Raw genomic sequence first — 13232 nt, 5'->3', positions numbered from 1 at the left:
ACTTTTTCACGCTTCATTGTTTCTCTGGCAGATAATTTTACTAAGGAAAAAAAAATTTTTGATTCCCGTCCCTAAGCAGATGCCACGGGCAGAAGCTTTAGCAGAGCCGAGCACCCTGGTTTCCTCTCGGGCCCTGGATAGTATTGTAATTATCAGTGATGTCAAACGTGGTCATTCATCAGGCAGAGCCGTAAGGGAAACTAGTTAGTTCCGTACACCCCTTCCCTGGGCTTTTCTTTCCTCCCCCTTCTCTGCTCTGGGGCAGCCACAAAATCACTTCCCATGTTTCCTTTTTTTCCCCAGGACCATGTAATAATTTTTTACAATGTATCTGACACATTAATAGACTGACATCAGAGAGGCAGAGGTTCTACTTCCTGTTCTCAGTGAGGAAATGATGTCTAGATAATCATATTTATTTGCCTTCCTGCCATAACCACCTGGGCTTTCAACAGAGGCCGTTCCAATGGGAAATACCGTATTTATTACCGAATGTGCAATTCTAAGGTTCTGATCTTTTCTTCCTTATACCTTCACCCCAGTAGTTTTTATTGACACCCGTCAATTCGAGATACTTCCGCTCTTAAATAGGACCTCCCCTTGCCAAACCACCAGCTTTCAGGGTAAACGTTGTGGACAGGGGCAAATGGTAACCAGCCTTGCAAACACGGGGTGCAGCTGTCCCAGGAGCCGCATTCCCCGCATGTCCTTGTCTGAAATGACCCAAGTGGCTTCTGACATGTTCAAAGGTTCGCAAGTCCCGAAGTTAGAAGGTTTTTTGCCGTTGTCTTTATGTTTTGGTTTAGGCCAGCTTACTTCCGTGTTCACCCTTGATGAAATGCACTCCACCCGCCATTCTAGGCCGATCAATATATTTAAAAGTTTGCTTGCCACATTTTGCCTGTTGGTAGTTAAAGACTAACCAAGATAGGTTGGAAGACTGAGGTCCCTGAGTGACAAGCTTTAGCCGGCTAATTTCCATGGCAGTAAAACACACAGCCAGGCTCGGAGACCTTACTTCTTACATAAATGTGCGATCAGAGAGGCTAGGAAATCTGATTCACCCGCTTTAGACTGCTCATCTGCCAGGCTCCCCACTGAGATTTACTTTCATTTGATTTGCTCTTAAATTTTGTCCCTTTTCTTTGAAGAAATAAATGCCTTCGTTTTTAGGGAAGAGACATCTCCATGAGAGGCTACACTTTTCACCGCTTCTGATGATTCTGCAGGAGGCTGCATGAATAATTTGGAGTCGGTGCCTTCCTTGCTGTCAATAGGAAAATGAGAGACACCTAAAGTTTGTTTCTCACCGCGGGCCCATCCCAAATTTAAAAGATGTCCCGAGTCCAACACTAGGCAGACAGGAGCCATCAGGGAGGTGATCCAGCCCTTCAGACCACTGAACGCGGATGTGTCTATTTGTCCATTTTTGCATGTGTTTAAAAAACAGCTGGAGCCTTCACCCACCTTTTGATAACACTGCTTTTCTCACTTTTGATATAAATCTTCAAAATCTAGACATCACACAGCCCCAGAAAAGGGGAATCCTCTCCAAGCCTGGCTCCACCCGGGGCTCGTGAACAAACCCAGCTCTGTCTGGGCATTTTTTTGTTTTTTGTTTTTTTTTTTTTCTCTCCAGCGGGGGTAAGGGACAGGGTGAGAGCGTTTCAGTCTCCCAGGCTGTCTCATGACTGTCAGGGCATAAAGGAGTACAGTCCGGCCACAATGTGGGAGCATCTTTACCCTTTCGAGAGGGACACAACAAAAAACAAAGCAAATCAAATTGCTCAGCACGAAGGCGTAGCAAAACCCGCAGCTCCCCGCCCGTCCCCATAGCGTCTGTGGGAGGTGAGAAATGAGGGAAGCCAGAGAGAGCTGTGACGAAGCCTTCGAAGGCATGTCCCCCAGCGTGCACATTTGCACAGGTGCAGGCCAGGTTCCGCTGTCCATTTCCTCCCTGTATGTTCACATGTGTTTCTGTTTTGAAAACAATTTTAAAGCTCGAACCCCAATTAAGAGCTCAGAGGAAATTGCGAATGTCTTAACTTTCGGGCATTTATGAATATATCAGCCTGTGACTTTGCTGTGGGGGCATTTGGGACCAGTCGGATGTGCTGTGCCCATATTTCTATGGTCACCACAGTAGGTCTGATGGCATCGTGACAGTTTCATTGTTTAATTTTGAAAGCCCTTTGTGTGTTTTCCCTAAGTTTGCCCAATACAACAAGGCTAAGATAGGAAGAACACATCAGCGGCACACAGAAATTGGATCTTTCTATGAAAGTGCATCAGAGTTGGACAGTTTTTAGAAATTCACAAAATGCATTTTCCACAGAGAGGCTCTGATTGGAATGCACAGTTCTCAATCCAAATCATAACCATCTACCAAGCACCTCTTCCCCGTTCAACACACAGTTCCTTTTCCTTCCCTTTCTTTTTGTCAAATAACTATTTTTTTCCCCCTATAATTAGGACTTTGGATTGCAAAATCACATTCCTCCCTTCTCCACAGATTCTTGGACCTTTAGTTACGATTAGAAAGGGGCATTAATTCAAGAAGGGAGGATGAGGGAGGGGTGGTCTATGGAGGTTTGGGAGGCGGGAGAGGAGAGGAAATACTTCTGTGCTCACCCCCACACCCCCTTGGCCCCCACCCAGCCCAGCCCTGCCTGGGTGTGAGTTACACACGGGGGATTTGGATTCTGAATCTATTCTAAATATTCTGATCACCAGCCTTGAGCGTTTCCAAGCTGAGATTCCAAAGAATGGTTTTTCCTTGCGGTTGGTTCTTTCGGGTAGGAAATAGGCGAGGCCACGAAACCTTTGTAGAAGGGGGAGAGGAGGCGTAACACCCACCCCTGTCCCTGTCCCAAGAGAATGCTGAAAAAGAGGCCATGAAGGGTGCCCTGAGCTGAAAACCCTGGCCAGCAGAGCCGTGTTCCCTTTTGCCCCCCTCAAATTTTTCCTCATTCTCCATGCCTTTGTCCGCTTCCGGAAGCCTGGAGAAGTGGATTTCTGGTCTCCTTTGGGGGATTTTTCCAGGAAGCAAAGCGGAGCAGAGGGCAGCTAGCTGGTGTACAGGGGCTGGGCTGGGGTGGGGGGTGGTGGTGTCACTAACAGAGACCAACCTTGGCTTCTGACCCCTAATCGCCAGGGGTCAACTCTAGGTCATTCCCGGGGCCACTGCTTCCCATCAGACCGGATTTATTTGCAGGATGACTGACAGGCTGGTGGCAGACCCTGAGTCCCCAGGATCCCTGAAGACAACTGCCACGTCCTTAGCTCCAGGGCCTCGGCCCCTGATCGCCTGGCCCCTGGCCCATCCCAGGATTCTGTCTGTATTTCATGCCTAGTCACCAGGGCCATCAGAGAGACTCAGAAGTCACTGCACTGGACCGGAAAGCAGTCACCTAAGCTGGGGCTCGGGGCCCATCAACCCGCTCCTGTGCCAGTCCCCGTGTAGACAGAGGCTGGGGTGAGGAGAAGAGCTGGGAGGTGGCTCTGGGGTGTCTAAGCATGGCTGCAGCTTCTGGGGCCCCTTCGCTCTGGGCAGCCCTGCCCAGCCAGGAGTGCTCTCCACCCTCAGGATCCCCTGGCCATCAGCAGGTGCAGAAGGACAGGGCTCGCGGGGTGGGGTCCGGCTGCCGCCTGAGGTCACAGGCAGTCCCTGCGTGCCCCAGGCCCCGGCGGCGCCCCAGGGTGCGGAGCGAAGGCTGAGGACTCTGCCCGCAAAGCGACTCCCCTGTGAAATGGCCAAGCCCACCCCTGCGCCTGGGGCACCACTGGTGATCACTCCTGGTGCGGCCGGGGCCCAGCCCGCTTCTTGGACGTGTACTGGGATTTGGTTCAAGTGTTCCAGGAGGACCACCCGAGCCGCAGTGGAGGCCTTGAGGACGTGCAAATGACCTGCTCTGCTGAGCTAAGGGGTGGGCGCATGGAGGGAGGAAGCAGGATTCAGTCCTAAAACGCTCCTCCTTCACTTGGGACCCTCACACCACACTCCAGCCACCCCAGGAACCTTCTGGAAGTAAGATCTTCAGGTCCAGGTCATTTGATTTTTACTCTGTTAATTTTCTGGCCCATTTTCCAGATCTAGCTTTATTTTATTTTTCCTCTTCTCTGGTTACAGACAGGGTGAAGAGGCAAAAGAGAAAGGGAAGGAAATCCAGATAACCTGCTTTAAGTCATTCTAGAAATCTCCATACTACAGTTGGGATTTGCCTTGATACCGTTTGATGCTTATTGTAGGGGAAAGTCACTCAAGCAAACTTCGTTAGGATCTCACCCATAGCTCCAGCTACAGGGGCTCGCTTGCATTCCCAGGTTTAACACAGTGGCTGCTGAATCTCAGACACTCAGGAACTGTCTGCAAAGGACAAAGTTTAAAATTACTCATTTCAGGAAAGAGCCCCTCCATGTGGGATTTTTTTTTTTTTTCCCTTATAGGGACCTTCAGTTTTTTAGATCCTTCAGTGTAACATAATTAAGCATCTCTGCACCTTCTTAAATAAATTTCCCCTTTTCCCCTTCTTCTCCTCTTAGGGAAGGATTCATAAATGTGCAGATATATATGATGAAAGGAATGCAAGGGTCTCGGCATCTGAGCCGCTTTTACATTGCCAGATTCCACTAAAGTCCTTTTTGCTAGGATGGGGGAAGCCTGCAGTAATGATTCTCAGATGAAATCGGTTAAAAGATGATGGTTGAGTCTGTTTTCAGGCAGTGAACCCAACATATTCTTTCATCTGCCATTTATCTATCTATCTACCTTCTTGTGAAGCTCTTTAATACATTGTAGAGGGGGAAGCTATTAAAAGATGAATCTGCAGTTTCCACATCAGGACATACTAATGAGCACATCATAGGAGTTCCTCGGTCTACTCCACATATTGGTAGGCGGGAGCCAAACCTGGCCTGAATGGCCGAAGATGATCTTCCCATAAAACCTTGGCCCGACTTGGCATGACTCAGGGCAGTGAGGAGGTGCGTGCTGACCACCTGTGTGTTCTCAGGGCGCCCTGTGCACTGTACTGCTCACGAGACCTTTTCAAATCTTCCTTGGAGTACCACTGCACATTCCTATGCTATTTAAAAAGTACCATTTAATTGTTAGGTAAATAGATCCCGCTCATGGAGGCTCTGTGCTAGCAGATGGCTGGCCTGGACTTGACGGTGCAGTCCAGCTCAAGAGTCTCCTCTCTGCTCCCAGGCGAGGTCCCCTTGCCCCCTCCATTCTTCCCTGGTGACTAGGCTGGGTGAAGGTGATGAGGACAGAACACGGTATTGGCTTTTGGACCCTATTCATGTGTGCGAACTGACTCTCTCTCCCCTGCTTCGGAAAGTAAATGCCTTGATAACAGGATGGGTTCCCCAGGTGGCCAGTGAATAGAGGTCATCTTGAGGAAAATGACACCAATGATCTAAAAAGGACATCTACTTTATGAGATTTCAGGCAAGATGCCAAATATCACATTTAATGAGGCCCGATTCTTTTTCTCCAAAAATAACAGAGGCTATCAATGAGCTGGTCAGGAAGGCAAAGGGGCATTTTTGCAAAGTCTCGGTTCAATTATTGCTTTGTAATATTGTTCTAAAATTGAAGAATGCTTCACGAGTCTATGATGTCATGTAAAATATTCCTTGCAGAAGCTTAACATATGTTTGCAGTGCCCCAAAGGAATTAAAAATATTCCCTCCACAATCTCTGAAGCTTTTATACTCTATTCACTTGTGTTTAGAACGGAATCTGTTGTTCCTAAAGGTTGTTGTTTTTTTTTTTAAGTAAACTTATATGGGAAGTTTTGTTTTGTCTTCTGTTTGTTTTTTGAGATTAGCCACTTGAACTTGAAATGGAGAACAATTGATATCATGGATAACACTTCCAGGTTTTATAACATCAGTATGTTTTTTGTATCTCTTCTTTTTTTTTTTTGGCATAGAAATAATATATTTGGCAAAAGATTAGTATATACTCTGACATGAAAAAGAGTAGTTTGTGCCTTAATGTTAAAAAAATCACTTCTAACATGAAATGTGGATGAAAGCCCGTAAATGTATTTGGGACAGCTCTGACAGATATGAGTCCAAATTTATTCATCTGTGTTTTAATGCATAGTCAGACTGTTTAGATAAAGGACATTGGAAAAATTAGAGAGTTACACTAAATGAAAACTTAAGTAAAAGAGTCGATGTCAGTTACAGCAGCCGAGATATTTCAGCAGGTGTATGTATCGTGTATTTTTTTCACACCAATTGTAAAGTAATTCAAATAAAAGTGGGGCAGATTAAAGAAGAATAACTGAATCTCCACACTGGAAAAAAAATTAGATCGACTTACTGGTTTATCACAGTTATTGTACACAGATTTGTTGTAACCATGTTGAATTTTTTAAATTAGATTTTAAATATATTTTGACAGTCTGCACTTGTAGAGTATGGCTAACTATACAGAGAAATGACAGGTCTGCTTTGTTATTAAACTGCTGTCTGGAAAATATTGGACTCCGTACAGTAAATGATAATTATTTTGCCACTTACATTAGTACAGCTAATAGCAATAAGGGGTTTTTGAACCATAGAAAGCTGAACTACTTTGAATTACTGTGCTTTGTTATTCACTGTGAAGCAAAAAAGACTTTTTTTTTTTTTAAAGCAACCTCATTTTCATATTACCGTTCTAAGCATTCCCTGCTACTAATTTAAACAGAGTGGAAGTTAATAAATAAAAGAGTGATCTCTAAACAGTTGTATTTGTTAAGAGAATGTCTACAGTTAAGGTCAGCAGTACTAGCAGAATAGACCCTGTCTGTGGAAGAGGAGGGGGGAAGATGGAAGAGAATCGGTCTAGGTAATGAAGCCAGGGAAAAGTGGGCCAGTTTGGTTCCCCAAGGGATGCTCGGTCTGAACACTTGGGGGACACCCATCAGAGACCTTTCAGTCCTCATCCATTGTGAACCCGGGATCACCTGGTTCTCTGAGCTGAGGGCAGCTTCAGGGCTGATGCTGGCTGCCAGGCCAGTGGACATCACTGTCTCCACCTTCACAGGCTCAGAGGCAGGGTGGAGGGGGCGCTGACGCAGCACACCACGCCGTTCTCTTCCATGCGAACCCTTCCTCTGGCAGGGCTGAGACCAGGCTGCCAAAGCAAGTGGACCTAAATTCCTCTTCTTTGGCTCTCATTCTGCCCTTCTCCTAGCTAGTTAGGCGGCCTTGAACATGCTGTCCTTATAAAGCCCTCTTCCTGGTTATTAATGACCCTTTGTTTATTTTAATATATTTACTGAATCAGGTACCCAAGGGAATCCTCTACATCAGTGATGTGAAAAATCCTGTTGCCCGAAGTCAAAGAGGTACATCTTGATTTCTGATTTGCATGTGCTTGTTTTAATGCATTTTCCATGAGGGAGCGAGCGAGAGAGTGAGGAATGCGGATCATTCTCCAGGTGTGAAAGTCTCCTGCTTTCGTAGCCGTAGTGTCTGGGTTTCACGCGTACATCGGTGGTGATGCCAGATGCTGAGGAGAAGGCTGGCGACTGCGAGACGAGCATGCATGCCTTTCTGCGCTGTTGTCTTCACGGAGGCGCAGGGTACAGAGCTCTCAGCCAGTCTGAGCGGATCTCAGACCTTCAGCCTGAACCAGCATGAGTCTCTCGACTCCCAAAGAGCTGCTCAGTCTCTCTGCCCGAATGTCAGACAATCTGGGCCAATCTGTGCCGTTAGAATCTGTGGCCATTGGCCGGCTTCACATAACCATTCCAAATTTACCGTCTCCTATAACTCACTGCATGCTCACATTTGGAAAAGTTAGTGTAATTTCAAAACACACTGTGTCCCTCCTCTGCGTCCAAATGTGAGTTTGGAGCCACTCCCCACTAGGCTGAAGGAGGATATGGGGGTCAGAAATCTGATTTTTATTGACAAAAAAAAAATTTGAAATTAAGCTATTTAAATGGGTTTGCAATTACAAGGTTCCCAGGGTGAATTTAATTATGAATCCTACTCATTTGGAGAACCAGACCAACACTCTTACACCAATAAGTATTTAGCATTATCATTTTATGTATTCCTGTTACCTCTTATTGGCTAATGGAATGAAGTTTGATTTTTTTTTAATGAAATTTGCTTGCTGAGAAATTTGCATGAAATACAGCTTTTGGTTTAAGTCACACTGTCAAATTGCTACTCTTTGCCAAGGAGACACTTTAAGAATCCAGTGAATTGAGAATGTCAGAAAACAGACCCACATTTTCCCCCTAGTCTTCAAACATGGTATCTGATTACTTACTTTTACATACTGTTATTGGGAAAGTCTTTGAGTAACTGGACTGTGACTGTTTAACATGATTTCTTTCCTAGCCTTAAACAAAATTAACATTTTCTTTAATAGTTCTCATATGTAGATTTTTAACTTAGTGTATACCATTGGGATTAATTTGTGTGTTCTCGTGTATGCATGCTGTATCAAAACTTTATCCCTTTCCTCTCTCCCTGTCTTTATAATTGAAGTTTGAAAGCTATCTATTAAATAGGATGATCAAGACCCACCGGGCAGGTTTTGTTACACTGAAACCATCCATTTTGAGCAAAGAGTTAATGAACTTTTAAGGCAAGGTTCACACGGGTCTTGACCCCCCCCCCCCAGTAATACTTCATATAAGGTTACTGGTGGGAGAGAAGTCAAATTTCAGCTGTGCACATGATTGACAGGTGAGAACCAGGATGAGAAAGGCATTTGGCCAGATGGGGACATTGGGTAGGAGAACAATTCCTCAAAGTTATTCTGTGATATTAGATATTATAAGTGGATATATGAAAAGTTTAATATGTGATACTCTTGGGAGAGTTAGTTTATTTTTAGAAAGTCACTTTGGTTAAGAGATTTCAGTCCCAGAAGCCAGAAATGGGCAACTGTAGTTTTCTACTCTCCTGTTGATTTCTATTACATACAACTTCATGGCTTATTTCTGGCCATTTTCTAGACGAAAGTCTGAGAATTAGATTAGAAGCCATTTGGGGAGGCATTTAATTACCTTTTATTTATTCTCATAAACATAGTCTAGATTATATTATGGTTCTTGGTACTATTACAAAATAGCGATCCTAAGGGCTGTCACCAACAGATGAAATGCTCCATTTCTATAGCATCTCTTGATCTGCACATTTCCCACTAGTGCATGCTTCACCTTAACACACGCAAGTCTGCCCAAGTGCGTGATTTGTCGAGGTCGTGCCTTCTAAGGAAGGACTTCTAATGCGCCAAGACATCAGTGCTCCCACAGTGCTGTCTGATGTCAGTGTTTTCCATGGTAGCACCCCGGGTCAGGTGTCACGTTAGCATCATTGCCATGGAAACAGGTGATGGTGTTGCGTGACCCTAAGGCCAAGGGTGGCTTTGGAATTCACCTCGGAGGCTGTCTCTTAGGGTGAATTGTCAAAAGGAGATTAACAGCTACTCATAGCTTGCACCAAAACTGAAAGCAGACAGGCCTTTAATACACGCTCTTTCGTCTTGTGTGCTGAAACGCTAATTTCAGGAGGTGGTGGTGGACCTGAGCCAGCTGATGTGTCTGCTCTACCCTTACAGATGTTCCTGATATTCTCTCAGACCCACCCGGATGCATCCGAGCCTTAACAGAGCTGCCCTGGGGCAGGGCAGGTGGGACACACACAGGGGAGAGGCCTGTTTGTAGCTTTCCCGTCACTCGTGGGAGATTCCTGATGGAATTCGTACAAACAGCTCTGCCCCAGGTTCTAAGTACCCATCAGTTTTTCTTTCTTCCTAATCTTACAGTTAGCTGGGTGGAAAATGTTTTATCCTGACTGTACCAATGTGAATTCAAACCAACATAAGGGAGGCTTTACTCTGTTACCAGCTGGGATATAAACAAAAACACAGTAAAAGACTCCAGAATCTCGTTTCTATTTTGTATAACGTGTCCTCCCACATCGCTGCCCGTGATCACCCAGAGATAAAATGCAAGCATGGATGCCTGATGCCCAGTGTCCATGTGGGTTCCTGAGCACAGCTGTTTAATTCAGACATAGAATTACAGATGCTGTAACCGTTATTTCCCTCGCAGAGTCCATCAACATCTTTTAAGAGAAATGGTAAATCAGGTGTTCTCAGGCAAAGGCTGTATGAAAAACACAGAACCTAAGTTTTCACTTCTCAGCGCCTGTGTTTGAAAAGCCTGCATGAGAACAGTGGCTGGCCTGGACTCTGGCTTCACTGCAGACCCCTCAGGGCCTCTCAGGACTCCACTTTCAGAGTAAGTGCCCCGCTGCGGAGGACAGCAAAGAGTAGGGTGCAGTCTGGCATGCAGATCTGGAGAGTGGACCAACCCCTCAGAGATTCCAGGAGTGTATCTTCAGCAAATGACATCACTGTGTGTGCTGGCACTGAGAAAGGAAGGGAAAATAATTTTGTTTAAACTGTTTAGTACCGGGGCTTACCTTATCAAATTGTTGTTGTTTGTTTAGATAGCCACCCCCCTACCCTCCTTCCTACACAAGGCTGCCTAACGTCCTTCTGCGGACACTGGCCCCACTTGTGAGCAGGTTTAATCGATCAATTATGGCAGAGCAAGTACAGGGCAACCAGCTTAATGAAGTCCCATTATTTTCAGTGGTCCTTAGGATGCTATTGAGGGGGCTATCTTAAAGAAAGAGACATTATGCATTTGGTGGGGGCAGGCATGGTGGGAGGGAGAAGGGTTTTTGCACAGGAGTATAGCAATCGTTATTTAAAACAAAACGATGCTTCTGTCAAGAGCTTTCCTTCTAAAAGCACACATTCAGTCACCTGCCAGAATCTCAGATTTATTGCTGCCGTTCACAGATGCCAATGTTGAAACTCTCTTCGCCTCCAGCTTGCTGAGTCTTTCATTTCCTCGATCCAAAAATCACTGTAAAGCTGTTGTTTAGTGTCTGCATTTTTTTGCTTTTCCTGGCACCTAATGAAATTATCAGCAATAAATGAGCTATGCAGAAGGGTTGGTTTTGCTTTTATTTTTTCCTTTTTTTTTTTTTTTCTTTTTTGCAGTATTTGGAAAATGCTGGGACAAGAGTAAAGCAGTGGCAGAATTCAGAGTGCCTCTCTTTCCAGCATCTACGGGAAACGTAATAAATCCATTAGCATTTATATAATTTCAGATGGGAATTAATACTGGGGAGGGGAGGGAGAAGGAGTGTCAGGTGTTGAGTGGGCAAGTCAGACCAGCTGTGGGAATTACAGTTATTGTCACTGGAGACAACACAGCCCTGACCTCCAGTATAAGCTGCTGGAAGATATTAACACCTAATTATCAAGCCAGGGGTGCATCTTACACCTTAATCACTGGTGAGGTGAGACTGACAAAAAAGAGGAAGGGAGGTGTTTTCCATGTTCCTTTCAGCAAGCATCCATCCTCTAACAGGGGGTCATCACTTGCAGCAAATGACAATTTCCTTTTAGCCCTTTCAGTCTATAGAAAAGCACAGTAACTTCATTTGCTAGCAGGTAGGCAGTGGAGGTGAGAATCGGATTGATCTGAAATTGACCCTGAGGTCACTGCCTCCTTTAAATTGGGTGCTACAGACAAAGTTTCTTTTCTTCTTCTCTGGCTCCTGCCAGCAGCCAAGCAGAGTCCTCAGTCATTGGGGCGGGAGGTGGGGAGAGTGTTAGCAATTATTTAAAGGGATTCTGACACCAGGGTTGAACCCCTACCCCAAACTTAATCCAAGTGGAGACTTTTTTTTTAACCGATGGTGGTTAATTAAAGGGTTTGAGCCTCCCCCCATGGTGTGCCTCTGGCTTGTTTATATTTTAAAATGAGGTTCATTCCTGATGCACAAGAAATGGCAGGGGGGAAGCTGACAGTCCGGGTCTCTTACTGGGCTGACTTGAAGAAATAGGGAATAGAATTTCCTGTTTCCTTTTACATTTTTTCTTCCTTATTTCACCCCGCCCCCAACCCCCCCCCCCACTTCAAAGTCCTTTCAAAGCATCTTGGGGTGCATAGATACGCCTGACAGTGCTGGAAATCCTGCACTGCTTTTCAGAAGGCCAGGGGACTCTGCTGGGCACGCAGGCCTGGCCTCGCTCTCCGCCCAGCGGTGAGGGTCGCCAAGAGGGAGCAGAAATCCCTTTCACCGATTTTGATCTTCTGGACCCCAGTTGAGAAGCGCTGTCTCGTTCCTTCGCTTCAGTGGGTAGTGCCTACTGGCGGTTCTGTCCTGATGCCCAAAGACTATTGCGTTATTCATTTTCCCCAGACTTTCCCCGCCCCCTTTTTTTCTCCTCCTCTTTTTCTCCGTTTAAAGTCCCAAAGCGAAGCAGTTCCTCACCACTGTGTCGTAGAAGGAAAGCGCACGTGTTTTGTTTGGAGATCTGGACCAGAGCTCTCCCTTCCAGGGAAGGAGCAGTGGTTTGGGACGGGACAGGCTTTTCTGGAAGCCTCGGGGCTGCTGGGCTGCCTGGGAGGAGACTTCCCAGCAACAGCTGGAGATCCATCACACCTGCGCAAGCGAGGCCCCGGGGCATCACTTTCTTTCCCGGGAGGCAAGGCCTTCCCACGTGTTTCCCACGTGCTCAGCGCTCTGCTGGTCCAGTGAAGCCCGTGGACCCAAAATGCGCTGCTTTCAGAGTCTTCCCCAGCTGAGTTGTTGGGGATAAAATTCTTGGTAAAAAATGGGATGTGTTTGAAACACTCTGGTCTCCATGGGGACCCTGGTTAATTAAGATATTACCTCTGTTGGCGCTCCGATTTGTTTCCCCTATCTGACCAGCCCGGTGGAAAACGTCCCAAGGTTGGTGTAACCAAATGGCACGTGACCCGTACGTGCGGTAAACCCGCCCTACACGTGTGTGGGCGGAGAACCAGCTCCACTCCTAAACTCTGCTGAGAGGTCTTGAGTTGCAGCGTTTGGGCCTCGAAATCGGGTTCCTGCTCCAGAGCAAGGGGTTCCCTAGTGCTCCAGAGCTTGGAGCTTTCAGCAGCGGCAAGCACTGTGACGGTCACCCGGCTCCCCACAGGAAAAAAAAAAAAAGTAAGGAAGGATTTCGTTTTATTTTTTAAATTTTCATACTACTTTATTCGAGCCAGATCATATTAGGAACGAAAACTTTTCCATCCCTGTTGCTGAGAAATTTGTATTTTTAAAGGCACTGATGGGGGTTGACTCATTGGAAAAGATTCTGATGCTGGGAGGGATTGGGGGCAGGAGAAGGGGACGACAGAGGATGAGATGGCTGG

At 46.0% G+C, this 13232-nt stretch overlaps 1 long non-coding RNA gene across 1 annotated transcript; it reads left to right on the top strand.

Annotated features, from left to right (window-relative positions):
- The first annotated feature begins 963 nt into the window (after positions 1-963).
- Positions 964-11871, top strand: LOC104996504. Its single transcript, XR_826203.1, has 3 exons — positions 964-6847; positions 7289-7349; positions 9584-11871. It is a non-coding gene; the product is annotated as an uncharacterized LOC104996504 (long non-coding RNA).
- Positions 11872-13232: the final 1361 nt, after the last annotated feature.

The sequence above is a fragment of the Bison bison genome, unplaced genomic scaffold (genome assembly GCF_000754665.1).
Source record: "Bison bison bison isolate TAMUID 2011002044 unplaced genomic scaffold, Bison_UMD1.0 scf7180017864295, whole genome shotgun sequence".
NCBI lineage: Eukaryota > Metazoa > Chordata > Mammalia > Artiodactyla > Bovidae > Bison > Bison bison.
Note: the sequence above shows the minus strand (reverse complement) of the source record. Positions and strands in the feature narration are given on the sequence as shown.